The sequence below is a fragment of the Macrobrachium rosenbergii genome, unplaced genomic scaffold (assembly GCF_040412425.1).
Source record: "Macrobrachium rosenbergii isolate ZJJX-2024 unplaced genomic scaffold, ASM4041242v1 13917, whole genome shotgun sequence".
NCBI classification, from domain to species: Eukaryota; Metazoa; Arthropoda; class Malacostraca; order Decapoda; family Palaemonidae; genus Macrobrachium; species Macrobrachium rosenbergii.
The window spans coordinates 1,323,111-1,345,777 of NW_027100728.1; the positions used below are offsets into that span (position 1 = coordinate 1,323,111).

Consider the following 22,667-nt stretch of genomic DNA (forward strand, 5'->3'; position numbering starts at 1 on the left):
ATGGCTCCAACAAACATGAAAAGAAATTTCTTTCTGAGCTATCTGATGTTTAGAAGTTGACCACAACTTTGGAACGTTAAAAGTGACTTGTTATAGTGACAGAAATAAAAAGATATGGCATATGAGACTTTTCTACAGAAATTCCGTGATTATTATCCGGAAGGGACGAAGGAGGAGCTGAAGAAGAAAAATAAACCACTGCGGACGAGCTTCAGTAAATTAAAAAAATAAACACTCAAGCAGATCTGGAAACAGGAGCAGATGAAATTATGAGCCGTCACTATGGTGTGTTTTGATGCTCTTGGTTCCTGATGACTATGAAACATCGCTTCTTCACGAAGCACAAATACAATCGACTGAAGAGGAATAAAATGAAGAGGTAAGTTAAATTGGTTACATACTTTATATTTAGTTGTATTCAATGACAGTTGCATAGCTTATCCATTACAATTAGGTATTTATACAATTTCATAGTTAGTTCATGTCTAATTGTATATACAAGTAAAATACTGTTAAGCCGATGTCAGCGATATGGGTTTTATGAAATTATTAAGCATACTTTATTTAGTTGCATTCAATGACTGTTGCATAGTGCTTAATCAAAGTAATACGTATTTATAATAAATTTCATAGTTATTCATGTCTATTTGTATATACAAGTAAATACCGTTAGGCTGATCAGACTTTATAGTTTTATCGGACGGTAAAAATGATGATTACGTCTTTGATGGCAGGAGTAATAAAATGATCATTTTTGATTTATATGGGCGTTAATATAGTTGCGCCCATCCTAAAAACTAAAAACGCTGGTTGGTCTCATCTATCACCATCAAAGACGTATGCATCCGCTTTCGCCGTCCGTCAAAAACGTATAATGCAGACAGACAGACAGACTATTCAGAAGCTCATATAAAAGTGCTGAATAGAAACAAATAGACCAGGTCAAATAAAAGACCATTGCTTCCACTTCGCTTGCTTCTAAGAACCATGGAATTCTGCCATGAACCGATCCAAGCTGGAAATAGTGCTTCATAGTTTCTCGAGTAAACTTTCGCTTTTTCTGACGTATTCCTGCTGAATGTGGACGTAGGGCTAGTTCTTCGTTATAGCCACCTCACTCATAGTCTATGTGTGACATTGTCCTCCCAATCCACGTCGGAGCCATCGGCTTCTTATTGTTGCCTAAAAGTTATGTAGATAGCAACATGTTAATGTGACAGTCTGCTTTTTCAAGTGAAAGCCACCATTGGCCTCTGAATACACCACCAAATCTTGGAAACAAAGTTGTGTCGAATTTCGACTCCAGAAACTAGTCTGATGGTCTGCATGTCGATGACGTCACGTAAAGTGTGCTTTATGTTTAGTTTGTTTCTTTAGTTACTAATGTGTTTTAGGTCATGGTGATTATGTGTATTGATTTGAGGTTATTTGCCTTGGTGTCGCATCCAAAGTGAGGGTAATTCCTATGTTTCTAAGCTTATTCATTTGTTGTAGAGAGAGTTTTTCATCATATTTAGGTGATTTTGTTGTTAGAATGCCTTTTGGTATCATTTATCATGTGTATATTACATAACATTCTTTTGATATTATTTCAGGACAAATTTTTTCCAAAAGTTTAAGGAAAATTTAGCAAAACTTTTAAAGTAGCCTATAAGAGTTTGATTTTTTCCCCCCCATCTGCAGAGAGACCAAGCTCATTTTGGTAAGAAAGAACGCAAGCACTCTGGTAGCTCATGTGTATTGCTCTATAATTTCTGACTTACTCCCGGGGGAGGTGATTTTTTTGCACCATATTCATGGTTGTCTGGGGTAAGAAAAATAAAATCACTGATTTTTTCTTGCCCCAGACTTGGGATTTTGTTCCCAAGTGTGGAGCAGCTTTTACCCCAAACTGATTTTTTTTATTTCCCCGGGATCAGATTTTTGTCATATAGTGCCCTTCAGCATACAAACTTTTTGTGGTGTGATAGGGCAGCATTTGTCCTTCAGACTGACTGGACATGTTTAAAACATCATGGCTGGAACTGCAGCACACCAGAAACTCAATATGCTCTATCAGAGTCAGGCTGGATGACCCGTACGATTTTTGAGGACTTCAAAGGTTTCGTAGAGAAAACAAAAGACACTGGCCCTCTTCTCCTGATTTTGGATGGGCATCTTAATACTAGTGGCAAAAAGTGAAAATATCAGTATCATCAAGCTTCCTGTACATTGTACAGATCTGTTACAACCATTAGACGTTGCTTGCTTTGCGCCTTTAAAATCATACTATGATGCAGCACTGCAATATACATCGGGGGACAGGGCACGAGTGCCATTACAAAATGTGGCTTTGTAGTATGCTGTAGAGTGAATGGAAGCAGGGACTTCCGACTGACAATGTAAATGCAAGCTACCGTGCTGCTGGAATATATCCTTTGAATTCACAGAAGTACGATAAAGATCGCCTCTGTCCTGCGAAATTTAAAACCTTCAAAACATGGCTGGACAGAGGGCGCTCAAAAAGAGGACGAAAATAATCTGTGGTATTGGATATGATCGATATGAGGCAGGCATCAACGACTCACAACTGGATTCCATCATCAGCAATTCAGCAGGATGTTTCACAGAGATCTACTCACTAGCCAAGAAGTAAACGCTAGTGCCTGGAGCAGATGTAGACAAGCGTCTTTTTGATCCATCAACCATAGCTCAAGAAGGATCACCAGGCTGCAGTCTCTGGCTGGATGTTCAAGGCCCCACTGATAAAGATGAACTTCTTGAAGATATTAAGAAGGATATTCAGCAGCGAGGAAACACTTTGCAAGCGCAAAATTTGAGTTGACGGATCTCATCAATGAAATTTAAGCAAGGGCTCCAACAGGAATGAAGTTTAATATCCTGTTGGTAGCAAAGGAAAAGGAAACTTCACTGGAAGAGATTTTGAATTCCAGAGGACGTAGTGGAACACATCCTCTCACAAGAAGAAAAATCAACATGTATAGCCAAATTATCACTCAAGGAGAATGCAGTAAGGAGCTTACAAGTCATCAGGTTCCGAAAGGAAGAATGAATATGAAGTTAAGCAAGAGAAAGAAAAAGGATCCTAAACCACTTTCCGACAGCACAACAACAGAGCGAAGAAGTAACTTGGAAAGACTTGCTGATGACGTAAGCTCAGTTTACTTCTGATAAAGATGAAAGCGACATGGAATGTGAACATGGCGGCATCATCTAAACAGTTGCGGCATTCCAGCAATACTGAAGATTCTGTTGGAAAGTACTATGCAGTATACTACACTGAACCACGAACATTTATTTTGGCGAAAATATTAAAAACCTTGCAAACGATGAAGGCGGCAATAGGTAACGAGCTCGTTGATTTCCTACAAAAGAAGACATCTCCAGCAACTTCGAGGAAAGTGACCTGGATTGAGCGGAACAAGGACAAAAAGGACATTGATATTGTTGATAATAACGTACATTTCCTACGTGGCCAGAAGAACTTACAGGAAGGTTGCCTTTAGGATTCCAGATGGAATGGCATATGTTTGTCTAAAGAAGAGAAAAGGATTTGTTAATTGAATTATAGCATGAGTATGCATGATTTACAATTCATACCAGAGAAATGATTTTCGTTTTGTTTATGGAAATTGTAATGAAAATTTTTTTTCACAATTAAATACCAAAATATACACTTTTTTGTTATCTTTTGATATGATTTAACTTTTGTTCATGTTAAACTTCCCATTTTGTATGAAAAACGCATTTTAGTTTTCTACACATGTTTCTTTAGCCAAAATAAACATGGCTTGTTCTGCTCGATGTGATTTTTTTAATTCTACTTTAGATAAAAATAAATCATCAAAAATATTGTTAAAGTATATTAAAGGTCCGACTAAATTTTCATGATTTACTAACATTGACATTGATAAATATGAAAAGGTTTAACTGGAAATAAAAAATCAAATAGAGGGAAAAATGAAAGTTTTGTATTTTGATTGTTTTTTGCCCCACTTGACTATATTGGATTAAATTCCTTTTTTCCATTTAGAAGTATCCTCCCTGCTTACCATCTCACAACCGATTATTTATGTCTTGTGTATTATTTGTTGCACTAAACGAACATTGTTCTTTCCTACGGGATTTCGTACAAGTTTCGGCGAGCATTCAATCATTCTCACTTTAGATATTTGATATTTAAGACTCAAAAGCTGAGATACGTCGAGGCACAAAGTTGCCGGGTTTAGCGTGTTGAGTAGTGATATTTAGCAATAATAATGCGTAGTGGGGAGTATACGTTGATGGGCCTATCACGATACGATCATCTATTACAAGTTATATTGCATTCATAGGTAGGATAGTTTATCTCATCCTAGGTTGTTGCATTGTATAGACCAAGAATCCAGCATCGACATTCTACTAGCGTTCAGCCTAATGCTGAGTTATTAGGACTACTCTGGGACTACGCGCTATAATATATTATTAGCCAAGCCTTGATTCACTTATCAAGTCTGGCCTATCATTTATTAGTTGGTTTATCTATTGGCCAGTAGGCCTAGGTACCATAACAGGTAACACGTTGCCCAGTCTGCCATCAAGTTAAGATAGCCGACAACGTGGCAGTTTATATTTATATGAAGTTCAGGATCTGTTGATCCATAGCATATGTCTCAGTGTAAGCTAGAACTTAGGGCTAGTTTAGTTTGTGACTATCTTTAGGCTTGTTAGTCTTTTTCAAGGACCTGTGTAATCTGGCTAAAAACTGGTCCTCGGGGGAATCACGGTAAGCTCTTATTATTATTAGTTATTTGCTGACCTATTACAGTTCCCAATCTAGGCCTAGGCCTAAATATTCTTTTTCACTTTCATAGGATAAAGTAACCTATGTTTTTTATTTTACTCCTAGACTAACCTACATTTGTTTTGCATTCTTAGGTGAGTAAGAAGATTTTTGCACAGAAGAAAACTTTGCATAAGCAGTGTTAGCTGAAAATAACTTAGTAAATCATTAGTACTCATTAATAAACAAGACAACCAAACCATAGGCTACTATGGCTGGTTGGTCTTGTTTCATTTAGAACTGTAATGGTGGATATATTGACTATATTGAAATACTGATTATGATTATGAGATCACAACCATTTGATAATCATGGTGTCCAGTTGTATGTAGCATGATACTTTGTGGTCAATTTCATCATTTCAGGACTGGTTGCTGATCTAGCCTATAGCCACACCCTGAAGGTTGTTTAGATGTAAATTCTTGTGATATTTACTGATGCCATTATGCTGTCCAGCACGGTGAGGTATGTGAGAGTAACAATTTGTTGATCTGCTCCAGGTCCTTCACTAGTTACCTTTGGAAGCGTTACTGACACTGTTATCCAGGAAATAGTTTATTACTTTATTTTACTGTGGAGTTTTCGAATTTGCCAACTTTCCTCCACACAAGTATTCCGAACACATTTTCAACTATACGTCGTCCCCTGCTTAAACGATAATTGAAAATCCTTCTTTCCTGGTCCAAAACGTCGTTTCCCATTGCACTGTAGGGTTTAAGGAGATTTTCATTCATTGCAAAGCCTCTGTCGGCTACGAAAAAGTACAAGGCACATCAATAGGAGTCCCTTCATGCAACGGTTCGGCTCTGGTAGCTGTAGTTCGCCATGTTCCATCAAAGAACCAAATTTTGTATGGCTCATTACACCTCCATCTGAAACATGTCTGCTCATTCCAGCATCGACCATTATAAATTCGCATTGTACTGGACAACTGCTAGCAGGCAATGATACTGTAAATGCTTCTTATAGTTATAGTAAAATGATCCAGAGGCAATTGGTTTTTTAATTGAGACGTGTTTGCCGTCTAATGCCCCAACACCATGTGGTATATTCCAATGTTTATTGAAATCGTTGCTCAATTCTTTCCATTCTTCAGCAGTTTGCGGCATCTGGAAAAAAAAATGTATTTTTTAATTTCAGATTGACGATGACCAGAAAATAAACCGTACAGGCAGGGTAAATGAAAGTACGAACCTACATCCTGTTCCAGCTCAACCTGCAAAGCGTAAGAAATTGGCAAAGGTTTCTAATCGCCAAGACCAACTGATAGCACTAGCTTGTGAACATCTTCAGAAACCTGAAAATGAATTTCTTACGATGGCAAAGCTTTTTTGGGCCAATGATTTATCTAAAATGGATCCTAACAACTGCTATCAAAAGAAGGGAATAAACGATATTATCTTCGAAGGACTTTGGGAAACCTGCATCGTGACATATTTCAATTACACATATATTGTACTAAAACTAAAAACAAAACCAATTTAACTATACGCTATCAACAAGTTCGTGTGATTACATTTTACACATTATAATAATGTGTTACATTCAATACAAAGAAAGAAGCTCATGTACAATTTTACATACTACATCACAATCGGTTCTGGTTACTAGCAAGTCTAAAGCTGTGGTAACGTTATACGTCTACCTGATCTGTAACGAAAGTGGACAATTTTTCAATGACATGAGTCTCTGTCTGGACTCCACCGCATGAACACAACCTCTCATCCATTGGCAGACGGCTACCTCTTCTGTTCCACTGACCTGTCTCAACCGCCAATGAATGAGCAATTAACCGCATTCTTGTCCATGATGCACGTTCTATTTCATTAAGTCTTAATTGGTTTGTATAAATGTCATGAACGACTAAATCTGGGTTAACAGTTTTATAGAACACAATCCTATTGGAATTGGAGTTTCTGACCTTTAATTGCAGTTCACATTTTCCTTTCTCAATAATATCATCAGTATTATCAGAGATAAGTTTCGTATATACCTCCCGAAACAGAGTCATTATAGTTCATCACTATTCGCATGGCATGAATCAAAGGGTCATCATCCATATTATTCCTTTCAAGCCACATCTTTTAAAGAATTTCCTTTGCCTCGATTTTATTAATGCCCTCATCGGCGGAAGTCCCAGTTCTACCATACATACGTCATTATTAGTAGTTTTCTGACCCCAAAAGTTGTTTAATACACCATTTATATTGCTTTTCGATGGATTTAATATCACCATTTAGCCATGACTCACATGAATATAATATAGTTGACATAATAGCAGCATCAAAAATTTTCTTCTTAACTAAAATGGCACATCATTGTTTCTACTTATAAATGAAACAAATTTCAGAGTATGACACATTTTACTTACTGCATGCTGCTTGATAGCTGTTGGGGAGAACCATCATCCATAAAAGGACTGCCCAGATAAATGTACTGATTACAGTAACTAAATCACATCAGAATTACATACTATGGGTTCTTTGTCTTCCTAGTACCATTAATCACCATAAATTTAGTTTTACTGTCATTAATAATCATCCCATAGGAATTACAAAATTCATACAAAATCCTTATTTTATGTTCCATACCATCCTTTGTAGTGGATAGGAGGATAGTGTCATCCATCATGACCATAATATGCAACCAAGCAAGAAAGCCATCTAAAGGGCAATTACGTTTTACCATTTGTATCATATCATTTACATATAAAACAAATAAAATACATGAAGTAGGTGAGCCTTGACGCACACCAACAGTAGCAGCAAGGAGAGAGGTAGGCCTACCAATCACACTATTTGTGCAACGATATACAGCCACCAATGCTAAAAGCATAGTCATCCCACATCCCATTCGTTTTAGCACAGAAAATAACCTATGTCTAGGCACACAACCATAAGCTCTTCTAAAATCAACAAAGGTTACAAAAAGCTTCAATTTCTTCCTCCTAGCTACGTCCATTAATAGCCTCAAAGTTACTATATGCTCTACACATCCCCTCCCCGCTTGACTTCCTGCTTGCTCCCTACACGGCTTAAACCACTGACTAAGACGAGTACATAAGACCATATCGTAAATCTTAGCTATACTATTGATTACATTAACGCCTCTGTAATTACCCGGAGAAGCCCTACTTCCTCGTTTGAATATTGTATGCATCTTTGCTGCTATCCAACTTAATGGGTAAGAACTAGACAAAAATAAATTATTAAGTAATGTAGCAATTAGCATGATCCACTCAAACGGTAACATTTTGAACAAACCTGGTGGTAGACCGTCAGGTCCACTGGCTTTATTGGGCTTTAACCTAATACAGGTATAGTTACATCTGAATGAAAATCGTCTATATTAACACTGTCTACATTAGGAGGGTTAAATATTTGCTCAAAATATTCTTTGAATTGCTCATCACTCGGCTTAGAGTCTGAATTACTTGGGTCCTCTATAATTTGACCTTTCCAATCAATTGCACCCCAGACTCAAGCCTGATCATTCTCTCCAACAATCCATCCCATCTACTCTGGCCATCATTTATTAAAATTCCTTCCAGGATTCTCATGAGATACACTAGTGGAGGCACAATCATATACAGTATTGCTAAGGCGTAAGGCTGACAAATCTATATCCTCTTCCTATCTAGCTCTACTCTGTGGCCACTAAGCTTAGGCTGCGTTTTACCAAGTGAGTCGAGTCGGCGTCAAGTCAAGAACGTCATTTGATGAGATTCATTTTGACTCATCTCCGTTTACACCGACTGCGCCAGCCCACATCAAGTCAGTACTCAGTGACCTGTCTGATTTCATGGAGAATGGATGCATGTTCCCTGGTTGAAGTAGCTGCTTTGTTGTGGCTTCGTCGTCGCAGACGTAAGAAGAGAAAACGAATATGGATACATGAACTGAACACCAAGAGGCCAGATTTTGGAAGCTTCTGTCATTTATTCCCAGACCTGGTGAACCATCCAGAAAAATTCTACAACTACTTTAGGATGACACATGAAAATTTTAAGAAGCTGGTGGAGTTGACTGGATCTTCCATAAAGAAAATCAACACTAACTACAGGCATGCAGTTGGAGTTGAAGAAAGAATGACCATTTTTTAAGGTAAGAAATATTTTATTGAACATTCCAATAATTATTTCAAGTAGGCTTCTATGTAGGGCAATAGTAAATAAATATAACATGAAGACAGTTCATGTATTCCTGCTGGTAAGTAAATGGTACAGCTCTAAGTAAGGAATCATGAAATTCTAAGCTAGTATTTCTCAGAGGTTAGCATACTCGTGCTGTGAGTAACTGTCACTTACATTGGATGTACATGGTGATGGCGTATGTGACTGATTCTGCTCAGTCCAGTAGCCATACTGGACAGAGGGGCAGGTTTAAACAGCTTCCGACGAAATTTTTCATATATTTCAATTTTAATGTCCATGTTGTCAATTGGCGACAGTTGTTTCATCATAGGCAGTAAGCTTAACAGAAACTGGCGATCTGGATCATCAACATTTTGTGAAGACGCTTGTTCTCTCAGTTGTTTTAATTCTTCCAGAAAACGCATATCCATCTCATCTGCAGCATCCCTGCTGCGTTTCTTGGTGACACCAGTCTTCTTTGACTTGGGAAGAATAGGATTGACAGAACTATGGTCCTCACAGGTTTCGGTATTATTTGCTGCTTCTTGAGGAGATACATTGTCTGGTGTTTCGATGACAACCGAAGGTGAAGAGTTTTGAGATGCATCTTCCGTTTCGACAGGTGTCTTCATCAGGAGGTGTAGGGAGGTTTGAGGATGTTGGTCGTGGCGTCACATGAGGGATCAGAAATTGCATGGCATCATAGTACACCCACCTCCTTGTTTCGGTATTAGCTAATCCAGATGGTTTGACACTAATCTTTCTCCTTTCCCTCATGAAGTTGCTTCTTAGGTGCCGCCATTTGTCCTTACATTCGGCTTCTGTAAAGAGTTAAATGAGAATTTAGTATCTTAATTATGTAGTCGTCATGAAATGTTATATATTTGAAATTAAAGCGCTTTCCTACAAACTGAGATTATTGGGCATCGGTGGGTCTTTTCTTCATGTTTCAAATGAAATTTTAATAGGACCAAAGGGTCTGTGATAGTGGCCATTATAGTAGCTCTAATAATATCATTTCAGGTGTTCCTCAAGGGAGTTCTTGAACCTTTGCTGTTTATTATCTATAATAATAGTGACATGTAGCAAGGCCTGGAGAACAAATTGATTTCATACATCGATGATGCTATTCTTCTTGCTGCTGTTCCTCCTACGCACCTTAGGTCTGTGATTGCAGGATCCGTGAATAGAGAACTATAGCACGTATTCATGAACTGAGTAGCCTAGGCTTTGGAACCTGAAAGCTTAACCCTTCTGAAACTAAAACAATGATAAAAATTGGCCTTTGCATCATCACTTGCATTTAACTGGTATTGCTTTAAATGTCAGTGAAATTTAACATTTTTGTGAGCTTTTAACAAGACACTGACTTTCAAGAAGAAAATATGTAATATTGCTTCCTCTGCTTCTCAAAAAAGTTGGTATCTTGTGGAAATCTTTTCGAATGTTTCGTGATGAAGATACTGTATAATATCTAAGTTTTTTGACCGTTTTCTTCACCCACGGTTGGAGTATTGTCCTCCAGTGCGGTCTTCGGTGCTGACCTAATCTTAAATAGCAGCGATCGACAACTGGCCCGTTACTAAAAGAGACCGCGCCAGTGCGCATGCTCGTGTTTACATCAAGCAGGTCGGACGTACAAACGTAGTTGTGTGTCCCACAGCAGGGAATAGCTTCCAGCCAGTGACTACCTGGCAGTACAGGTGGATTACATGGAACTGGAGACGTTTGTGTGCCCCACAGAAGGGAATAGCTTCCAGCCAGTGACTGCCTGGCAGTACTGGTGGATTACATGGAACTGGAGACGTTTGTGTGCCCCACAGAAGGGAATAGCTTCCAGCCAGTGACTGCCTGGCAGTACTGGTGGATTACATGGAACTGGAGACGTTTGTGTGCCCCACAGAAGGGAATAGCTTCCAGCCAGTGACTGCCTGGCAGTACTGATGGATTACATGGAATTGGAGAGGCACTGGTGACTGGACTGTTTGTCAAGTTCTTGAAAAATCTTCTCTACTTTCTTTTGGTACCATTAATTTACCTCCGTCAATGGTAATAATGATGTCCTCTTGACATCCTGAGGCTATACAGTCCTCACACCTGAACCAAGTGAAAGGTTACATAAGTACTTTGTATTTTCATATTAGAAGAGATAGAAATAAAAACATGATATATATATATATATATATATATATATATATATATATATATATATATATATATATATATATATATATATATATATATATATATATATATATATATATATATATATAATACTAAGGTCAGTATGACGTTATTTCCACAAAGACTCCAAACGTACTTAGTTGGGTAAACGCTTGGAGCCTCTCTGGTTATTTCATCCAATACTTCGTAACACGTTTTTGTTCTCACCTTATTACAAGCACAGCTTTGTTTCCCACCACTGGCAAACCACGGCACTCCAACCAACGTTTAAGGTTTTAAGCTGACATACTGAATGATCTAGCACACTGCTAAACACAAAAGCAGCGCCAGGAACATCAGTTTCTTTCAACTTAATGTTAGGAAACTTCCCCGCTGTGGTCATTACAACATAAGTCGTACTGATTTGTTCGTCCCAGTTGCCGATCGCTGCTATTCTTTGGTAGAGTTCTGTCATCAGTCAAGTTTACTTGCCAACTGTTAATGTTGATTTGTGGCAAAGACGTAAAGTGAGGTCGTCACGTTACTTGCGTAATAAAATGTAATAACATCCTCTGCACTCTTACTACACTTGACCTAACTATTTTTGCTGGCAACACTAAGCAGGCTGCTGCAAACAATGTTTTCTAGCATCTAGTTTCATTCTACTCTGTTACGTGGGAGTTTTATTTTAGCTACAACTAATACGTGGAATAGTTTGCATAGTGCGGTTGTGGAATCTTCGGTCCTCCGAATGTTTAAGTTAGGAGCAAATTCATTCCCGCTCTCTGCTAACTTCTGAAATTCAGGTGTATCGGTCTAATGTTCTATTCCATCATATATATTTATTTATTTATCGCCTTTCCCTGTAAATTGTCTTTCTCAGCAGGCTGGTTTCCCTTGGAACCCTCTTGAGTTTATTATAGTCTGTTATAAAGGATGACTATCATCGAAACTGAAGAAGTTATTGGCCGGGCGGGCACCCAACCAATTGGGGGCGCGCTCATCGCGTGATCAAGATTCAAGTTAGAGGTTGAGAATTGCCAGACTGGACTTTTAAATTCTTGTTTTATTAAAGTTTTGTGCGTATATCTTTCTCAGAGCGTGCGTGCGAGCGCAGGAAATTAATATAATATATATTAACTGATTAATTTAATAACCTCCGTATGCATTTAATTCATCCGTAAATTCGATTTTATCGGCCACAGAATTCTTCTTGGTAATATAAGAATCATGTCTTGGAATATAAACTCTGTAAAAACTAAAATAGAAAAAAGAGATGTTGAATTATTATTGAATTCTTATGATGATATCTGTTTAAATGAAATAAAAACGAATTTGCCACTTTCATTTCAGGGTTATGTTTCATACGTAAGTTATGACCAATCAAACAGTATTAGAGGTGGAACCTGTGTGTTTATAAGACAGTATTTGAACAAGCAAGTATTTGATGTTGATGTATCAGTCGCAGATCAGATGTGGTTCCGATTAAAATGTATACCAGGTGTTTTACTTGAAGCATGTTATATCCCTCCTGCCGATTCCGGAGTATTTCAGTTATAGCCAATTAAGTAAAATCCAAGAAAAGATAAAAACTAGTGAATGTAGTAATGGATGTATTGTAATGGGTGATATGAATTCCAGGTTAGGGACTTCCATTAGAGAGCTCACAGAACGATTAGGCCTAGCTATATTTGGTTTGTGTGTAGAAGAACAGTTACTTATTGTTAATAATTTAAAAACACCTTATTCTTATCACCAGAGCAGAAAGACCTTTCGAAGAGGGAGAGAATGGATTTCTGAAATTGACACATGTATCGTATCAAAGAAGCTGGTTAAGTTTATCACCGATTTTCATGTAATTGATAATGATTTATTACCATCAGATCATGCTCCTATTTCAGTTGTGCTGCAACCTCCTTCCGTCTCTATTGAGTCGATTGAGTTACGAGCATCAGAGCTGGGCATGCATGGAGCGGAGTGTAGTGACATATCAACGACGTGCAATCGACTAACCAAACGGTCAATTCAGTTTCAAAAGATAGACGGTGATGTGTTTCTGACTAAGCTTAGTGGCCACAGAGTAGAGCTAGATAGGGAAGAGGATATAGATTTGTCAGCCTTACGCCTTAGCAATACTGTATATGATTGTGCCTCCACTAGTGTATCTCATGAGAATCCTGAAGGAATTTTAATAAATGATGGCCAGAGTAGATGGGACGGATTGTTGGAGGAGAATGATCAGGCTTGAGTCTGGGGTGCAATTGATTGGAAAGGTCAAATTATAGAGGACCCAAGTAATTCAGACTCTAAGCCGAGTGATGAGCAATTCAAAGATGCGTTTACACCAAGCGAGTCAAGTCGCGTCAAGTCAAGGCAAGTCATCACGCGTCATGAATCGCCACTCCAGTTTAACATTAATTTGTATGTATATTTGAAAAAACCGTTTACACTGGAAGAGTCGCATCAATTCAAGTCACGGCGCGCCGCGTCGTCATCGTCACATATAGGGCTGGACCCATTTTCTACATCAGTCACAGAGAGTACGTTGTCGTGTGATGGTCATGGAAGTGGAGTTCCTGATAAACTTGGTTCGGGAGCGCCCTCCTATATATGATCCCAGTGACCGCAGCCACCGGGATCGTGATGCCATAGCTGCCTTGTGGAAGGAGGTTGCTGCTGAAATGAAATGTACAGGTAAGACAACAGTTTTATTCACTATGAACTATACACTAGGCTATGAACTGTACATTAGCTATATTTACTATGAATTAAACGTTAGGCTCATTCACCATGAAATATACATCAATAGATCATTCGGTCTTGCCACTCAAGAGCTCCAGCTGGGGAAACAAAATATTCTTTCAAGATATCACGAACTGCCATAGCTTCTGTTGTAGGCCTCGTGCTTCTTGTTGCTGTCAGGCTTGAGTTTGCAAAATTGGATTGTGTTGCATCATGAACATCATCACTTGGAGAGTAGTTGAAATTGTTTTCATGTTGAATGAAATTATGAAGTACACAAATACTTTTCACCAATGATTCAGATACTTCAACACTAGTCTCCATCAATGTCTGAAGTACATCAAATTTCTTAGCTAGCATTCCAAAGGCACACTCTACTGTTCTTCTAGCCCTGCTGATCCGATAGTTATATACTCTTTTGGAGTAGTCCAAGTCCTTTCTAGGATATGGTCTCATCAGATTAGGCTTCAGAGGAAAAGCTTCATCTCCCACAAGAAAGAATGGTATTTTGGTTTGCAGTATTTGGTATTTCACGTGACTGTGGGATACCTAAACATCCAGAAATCAATGACTTCCCCATATTTGATTCAGTGAAAACAGAGCTGTCACTGTTTCGTCCATTTGATCCTACATCAATCAGTGTGAAGCAACAGTTGGCATCAGCAATGGCTAGGAGAACAATAGAATGGTATTCTTTATAATTATAGAAAAAGTGACCCTCCTCCAGCCGGACATTTCAGTCGACAGTGTTTGCCATCAATACTCTCAATACAGCAAGGAATATTACACTTGTCGAAAAATGTTCTGGCTATTTCTTCCCACTGGTGTTCATTAGGTACTGGCAAATACTGTTGTTGTAGTGCTTCCCATATGGCATTGCTGGTTTCCTTGACAATCTTGTGTACTGTGGCTCTACTAACACGAAACTGGTAACCAAGGGAACCGAAAGATTCTCCAGTAACCACATGTCTGGAAAGAAATACAATAACAAGAGTTAATTAAACATTTTTACAGCAAATAGCCGTTCAGTAGTGAAAGTCATTACCATATAATAATTGTGATCCTGTAGCTTACTACTATACTTCGTAAAAATTATATATATATATATATATATATATATATATATATATATATATATATATATATAGATAGATAGATAGATAGATAGATACACAATGAATTTCAGTAATTAAGTTTATGTTCGTTGCTAGGCTCATCATTATATCAGCATTGCATATCATTGTAGTATATATATATATATATATATATATATATATATATATATATATATATATATATATATATACATATATATATATATGTATATATATATATATATATATATATATATATATATATATATATATATATATATATATATATATATATACACACACACACACAATGCTGATATAATACTATATGAGCCTCTATATTCCTTCCATTCCACGATGTTGGAACTCCAGGTTAGAAAGATAGCAAAAGCAGGACGACAACGGAAACAATTCAACCGTAGCCAATTCAGTCACTGCCACCTACATGTATACTGCTGTAGTGTCACGGTATACTGTAGGTACCTCGTAGCTTTCTTCGCATTACATCTTGATTACTTTCTTAGTCTTGAAATGCCGATGTGTAATGCTCTTCTTTCTTGGTTTAACCGTTTCCCAAGTAGTTTATCAGAAAAACAACATATGAATCCCAAAATGCAGAGGGTAGTTATCCTTTCGTTACTGACGTGAGCAAGTGAAGAACCATGTGGTTTAATTGCGTGGTTTAAACTACGAGTTAGGCTATAAGCTGTGAGCCTACGTCTCACCCCTAGGGAACTAATCGAAGGAAGACGTTGTTTTTATCTACCTGGAAACGAGTTAAGTGTCCTGGAAGTTTCCACACTCTTATCAAGCTTCTATGCTGTATTAAAATTCACGGTAGCCTACCCATCTTCCAGAAAGTTTTCTCAAAGTCTGAACGTGAGATACAAAACCACACATTAAATGTCAACCACTTGTTTGTAAGTGATTAGCAATTTGTGAATGTTACGACCAGGGGTCATATTTCGAACAACTTTTGCAGATGCTTTTCATATAAAAAAATGTTCTTGCTCTCTAAGATTATGCCATCATCTAGTGTATTAAAATGGCCTCACCTTTCCCAATAAGACTACCGTTTAATTGCATTAAAAAAACTAACGACATAATATTAATACTGAGTAAATTTTATTACAAGATTTGGGCATGAATTTCTGTGGTGCCTTGGTTCACAGAAACGGGACCTAAGAGATTGGAGTGCAGTGTCATGGGAATTGAGTACTGTAACTTAATATAGTGAATATTAATAGAATGGATCAAAATAAAGGGGCTCTAATTGAAGGCTAATGTCCGTGGCAGGTTCCCTCTCGGCTATGGGACCTCAAAGTTGGTGTTTTTTGTTAATTTTACATATGAACCTTGCAATTTCAAAATGGCACCTGCATTACTTACAAGGTTACAGGAACCTTGAAAATGAAAAGTGACACATGGAATACTACAACAGAGTGCCAATGATGAAAGGCTACCAGCTATATAAATGGTAGAAATTACCCTTGAAATTGAAAAATGACACCTGTTATACTGCTGAAGAAAGAGTCTTCAAGGAGTCTTCAGGAATCTTGGGTGAGGATTTTGGAGCCAATATGAAGACTTATCATTTTCTCAAACTAGAGCATAGTCATTCATGTAATGATGGCCACCTCCGGCGATTCCGGAGGAAATCTTTGGTAAGGGGTCGTTTTATGTTTTTTTTTTTTTGTGGGGCCCAGCGGTCCAATTCAGCTGAAGAAAGAATCTTCAAAGAGTCTTCAGGGATTCTTCGGTGAAGATTTTGGCGCCAATACGAAGACTATCATTTTCTCAAACTAGAGCATAGTCATTCATGTAATGATGGCCACCTCCGGCGATTCGGAGGAAATCTTTAGTAAGGGTCCTTTTTGTTTTTTTTGTGGGGCCCAGGGGTCCAATTCAGCTGAAGAAAGAATCTTCAAGGAGTCTTCAGGGATTCTTCGGTGAAGATTTTGGCGCCAATACGAAGACTATCATTTTCTCAAACTAGAGCATAGTCATTCATGTAATGGTGGCCTCCTCCGATTCAGAGGAAATCTTTGGTAAGGGTCCTTATTTGTTTTTTTTTGTGGGGCCCAGGGTCCAATTCAGCTGAAGAAAGAATCTTCAAGGAGTCTTCAGGGATTCTTCGGTGAAGATTTTCGCGCCAATACGAAGACTATCATTTTCTCAAACTAGAGCATAGTCATTCATGTAATGATGGCCACCTCGGAGATTCCGGAGGAAATCTTTGCAAGGGTCCTTCTTTGGGTTTGTTTGTGGGGCCCAGGGGTCCAATTCAGCCGGGATCCTTGCGTGGTGAAGGTGGCATATTCTAAACCTGGGGTGTAAAAAAAGTCCAGCCTCAAAAAATAGAACTTTCAAAATTTTCGACCTAACTAACCCTTGTTAGTACAATTCTATTAATTTTGGGGATGTAAAATTTTTTGGCCAATATTTCAGTTTCCAAAAATCGATGAATAGAAATTCAGACTTGCATAATTCTAAAATGACTCTTAGCTACGGGGCCTCAAAGTCGATTTTTTAGTTTATACAATAAAAATTTAGGCATCCAAAACTCAGCAAGGCCTGAACGTATTGATGTTTTGTATGAATTTTTTTAATAGAATGGATCAAAATAAAGGGGCTCTAATTGAAGGCTAATGTCCGTGGCAGGTTCCCTCTCGGCTATGGGACCTCAAAGTTGGTGTTTTTTGTTAATTTTACATATGAACCTTGCAATTTCAAAATGACACCTGCATTAATTACAAGGTTACAGGAACCTTGAAAATGAAAAATGACACATGGAATACTACAACAGAGTGCCAATGATGAAAGGCTACCAGCTATATAAATGGTAGAAATTACACTTGAAATTGAAAAATGACACCTGTTATACTGCTGAAGAAAGTGTCTTCAAGGAGTCTTCAGGGAATCTTGGGTGAGGATTTTGGAGCCAATATGAAGACTATCATTTTCTCAAACTAGAGCAGCGTCATTCATGTAATGATGGCCACCTCCGACGATTCCAGAGGAAATCTTTGGTAAGGGGTCCTTTTTTTTTTTTTTTTTGTGGGGCCCAGGGGTCCAATTCAGCTGAAGAAAGAATCTTCAAGAAGTCTTCAGGGATTCTTCGGTGAAGATTTTGGCGCCAATACGAAGACTATCATTTTCTCAAACTAGAGCATAGTCATTCATGTAATGATGGCCACCTCCGGCGATTCCGGAGGAAATCTTTGGTAAAGGGGTCCTTTTTGTTTTTTTTGGGGCCCAGGGGCCCAATTCAGCTGAAGAAAGAATCTTCAAAGAGTCTTCAGGGATTCTTCGGTGAAGATTTTGGCGCCAATACGAAGACTTATCATTTTCTCAAACTAGAGCATAGTCATTCATGTAATGATGGCCACCCTATGATTCCAGAGGAAATCTTTGGTAAGGGTTCATTTTTTTTTTTTTTGGGGGCACAGGGGTCCAATTCAGCTGAAGAAAGAATCTTCAAGGAGTCTTCAGGGATTCTTCGGTGAAGAATTTGGCGCCAATACGAAGACTATCATTTTCTCAAACTAGAGCATAGTCATTCATGTAATGATGGCCACCTCCGGCGATTCCGGAGGAAATCTTTGGTAAGGGGTCCTTTTTGTTTTTTTTGTGGGGCCCAGGGGTCCAATTCAGCTGAAGAAAGAATCTTCAAGGAGTCTTCAGGGATTCTTCGGTGACGATTTTGGCGCCAATACAAAGACTTATAATTTTCTCAAACTAGAGCATAGTCATTCATGTAATGATGGCCACCTCCGGCGATTCCAGAGGAAATCTTTGGTAAGGGGTCCTTTTTTGGGTTTTTTTGTGGGGCCCAGGGGTCCAATTCAGCTGAAGAAAGAATCTTCAAGGAGTCTTCAGGGATTCTTCGGTGAAGATTTTGGCGCCAATACGAAGACTATCATTTTCTCAAACTAGCGCATAGTCATTCATGTAATGATGGCCACCTCCGGCGATTCCGAGGAAATCTTTGCAAGGGGTCCTTCTTTGGGTTTGTTTGTGGGGCCCAGGGGTCCAATTCAGCCGGGACCCTTGCGTGGTGAAGGTGGCATATTCTAAACCTGGGGTGTAAAAAAAAAAAAAAAAAAAAAAAAAAAAAAAAAAAAAAAAAAAAAAAAAAAAAAAAAAAGGCCAGCCTCAAAAGATAGAACTTTCAAAATTTTCGACCTAACTAACCCTTGTTAGTACAGTTCTATTAATTTTGGGGATGTAAAATTTTTTGGGCCAATATTTCCAGTTTCCAAAAATCGATGAATAGAAATTCAGACTTGCATAATTCTAAAATGACTCTTAGCTACGGGGCCTCAAAGTCGATTTTTTAGTTTATACAATAAAAATTCAGGCATCCAAAACTCAGCAAGGCCTGAACGTATTGATGTTTTGTATGAATTTTTTTAATAGAATGGATCAAAATAAAGGGGCTCTAATTGAAGCCTAATGTCCGTAGCAGGTTCCCTCTCGGCTATGGGACCTCAAAGTTGGTGTTTTTTGCTAATTTTACATATGAATCTTGCAATTTCAAAATGACACCTGCATTACTTACAAGGTTACAGGAACCTTGAAGTTGAAAAATGACACCTGTTATACTGCTGAAGAAAGAGTCTTCAAGGAGTCTTCAGGGAATCTTGGGTGAGGATTTTGGAGCCAATATGAAGACTATCATTTTCTCAAACTAGAGCATAGTCATTCATGTAATGATGGCCACCTCCCGGCGATTCGGAGGAAATCTTTGGTAAGGGGTCCTTTTTGTTTTCTTTTTGTGGGGCCCAGGGTCCAATTCAGCTGAAGAAAGAATCTTCAAAGAGTCTTCAGGATTCTTCAAAGACTTTGGCGCCAATACGAAGACTATCATTTTCTCAAACTAGAGCATAGTCATTCATGTAATGATGGCCACCTCCGGCGATTCTGGAGGAAATCTTTGGTAAGGGGTCCTTTTTTTTTTTTTTTTTGTGGGGCCCATGGGTCCTATTCAGCTGAAGAAAGAATCTTCAAGGAGTCTTCAGGGATTCTTCGGTGAAGATTTTGGCGCCAATACGAAGACTATCATTTTCTCAAACTAGAGCATAGTCATTCATGTAATGATGGCCACCTCCGGCGATTCCGGAGGAAATCGTTGGTAAGGGGTACATTTTTGTTTTTTCTTTGTGGGGCCCAGGGGTCCAATTCAGCTGAAGAAAGAATCATCAAGGAGTCTTCAGGGATTCTTCGGTGAAGATTTTGGCGCCAATACGAAGACTATCATTTTCTCAAACTAGAGCATAGTCATTCATGTAATGATGGCCACCTCCGGCGATTCCGGAGGAAATCTTTTGGTAAGGGTCCTTTTTGTTTTTTTGTGGGGCCCAGGGGTCCAATTCAGCTGAAGAAAGAATCTTCAAGGAGTCTTCAGGGATTCTTCGGTGAAGATTTTGGCGCCAATACGAAGACTATCATTTTCTCAAACTAGAGCTTAGTCATTCATGTAATGATGGCCACCTCCGGCGATTCCGAGGAAATCTTTGGTAAGGGGTCCTTTTTGTTTTTTTGTGGGGCCAGGGGTCCAATTCAGCTGAAGAAAGAATCTTCAAGGAGTCTTCAGGGATTCTTCGGTGAAGATTTTGGCGCCAATACGAAGACTATCATTTTCTCAAACTAGAGCAGAGTTATTCATGTAATGATGGCCACCTCCGGCGATTCCGGAGGAAATCTTTGGTAAGGGTCCTTTTTGTTTTTTTTTTTGTGGGGCCCAGGGGTCCAATTCAGCTGAAGAAAGAATCTTCAAGGAGTCTTCAGGGATTCTTCGGTGAAGATTTTGGCGCCAATACGAAGACTATCATTTTCTCAAACTAGAGCATAGTCATTCATGTAATGATGGCCACCTCCGGCGATTCCGGAGGAAATCTTTAGTAAGGGGTCCTTTTTTTTTTTTTTGGGGGCCCAGGGTCCAATTCAGCTGAAGAAAGAATCTTCAAGGTGTCTTCAGGGATTCTTCAGTGAAGATTTAGGCGCCAATACGAAGACTTATAATTTTCTCAAACTAGAGCATAGTCATTCATGTAATGATGGCCACCTCCGGCGATTCCAGAGGAAATCTTTGGTAAGGGGTCCTTCTTTGGGTTTGTTTGTGGGGCCCAGGGGTCCAATTCAGCTGAAGAAAGAATCTTCAAGGAGTCTTCAGGGATTCTTCGGTGAAGATTTTGGCGCCAATACGAAGACTATCATTTTCTCAAACTAGAGCATAGTCATTCATGTAATGATGGCCACCTCCGGCGATTCCGGAGGAAATCTTTGGTAAGGGGTCCTTCTTTGGGTTTGTTTGTGGGGCCCATGGGTCCAATTCAGCTGAAGAAAGAATCTTCAAAGAGTCTTCAGGGATTCTTCGGTGAAGACTTTGGCGCCAATACGAAGACTATCATTTTCTCAAACTAGAGCATAGTCATTCATGTAATGATGGCCACCTCCGGCGATTCTGGAGGAAATCTTTGGTAAGGGGTCCTTCTTTGGGTTTGTTTGTGGGGCCCAGGGGTCCAATTCAGCTGAAGAAAGAATCTTCAAGGAGTCTTCAGGGATTCTTCGGTGAAGATTTTGGCGCCAATACGAAGACTATCATTTTCTCAAACTAGAGCATAGTCATTCATGTAATGATGGCCACCTCCGGCGATTCGGAGGAAATCTTTGTAAGGGGTCCTTCTTTGGGTTTGTTTGTGGGGCTCAGGGTCCAATTCAGCCAGGACCCTTGCGTGGTGAAGGTGGCATATTCTAAACCTGGGGTGAAAAAAAAAAAAAAAAAAAAAAAAAAAAAAAAAAAAAAAAAAAAAAAAGCCTCAAAAATAGAACTTTCAAAATTTTCGACCTAACTAACCCTTGTTAGTACAGTTTTATTAATTTTGGGGATGTAAAATTTTTGGGCCAATATTTCCAGTTTCCAAAAATCGATGAATAGAAATTCAGACTTGCATAATTCTAAAATGACTCTTAGCTACGGGGCCTCAAAGTCGATTTTTTAGTTTATACAATAAAAATTCAGGCATCCAAAACTCAGCAAGGCCTGAACGTATTGATGTTTTGTGTATGAATTTTTTAATAGAATGGATCAAAATAAAGGGGCTCTAATTGAAGCCTAATGTCCGTGGCAGGTTCCTCTCGGCTATGGGACCTCAAAGTTGGTGTTTTTGTTAATTTTACATATGAACCTTGCAATTTCAAAATGACACCTGCATTACTTACAAGGTTACAGGAACCTTGAAAATGAAAAATGACACATGGAATACTACAACAGAGTGCCAATGATGAAAGGCTACCAGCTATATAAATGGTAGAAATTACCCTTGAAATTGAAAAATGACACCTGTTATACTGCTGAAGAAAAAGTCTTCAAGGAGTCTTCAGGGAATCTTGGGTGAGGATTTTGGAGCCAATATGAAGACTATCATTTTCTCAAACTAGAGCATAGTCATTCATGTAATGATGGCCACCTCCGGCGATTCCGGAGGAAATCTTTGGTAAGGGGTCCTTTTTGTTTTTTTTTTTGTGGGGCCCAGGGGTCCAATTCAGCTGAAGAAAGAATCTTCAAAGAGTCTTCAGGGATTCTTCGGTGAAGACTTTGGCGCCAATACGAAGACTATCATTTTCTCAAACTAGAGCATAGTCATTCATGTAATGATGGCCACCTCCGGCGATTCCGGAGGAAATCTTTAGTAAGGGGTCCTTTTTTTTT

The 22,667-nt window shown here is 38.7% G+C and overlaps 2 pseudogenes; one reads left to right on the forward strand and one right to left on the reverse strand.

Annotated features, from left to right (window-relative positions):
* On the forward strand, positions 1 to 6,354 carry LOC136838084 (uncharacterized; annotated as a pseudogene).
* A 2,620-nt stretch (positions 6,355 to 8,974) lies between these two features.
* LOC136838085 (uncharacterized) lies at positions 8,975 to 15,617 on the reverse strand (annotated as a pseudogene).
* Between the last annotated feature and the right edge of the window lie 7,050 nt (positions 15,618 to 22,667).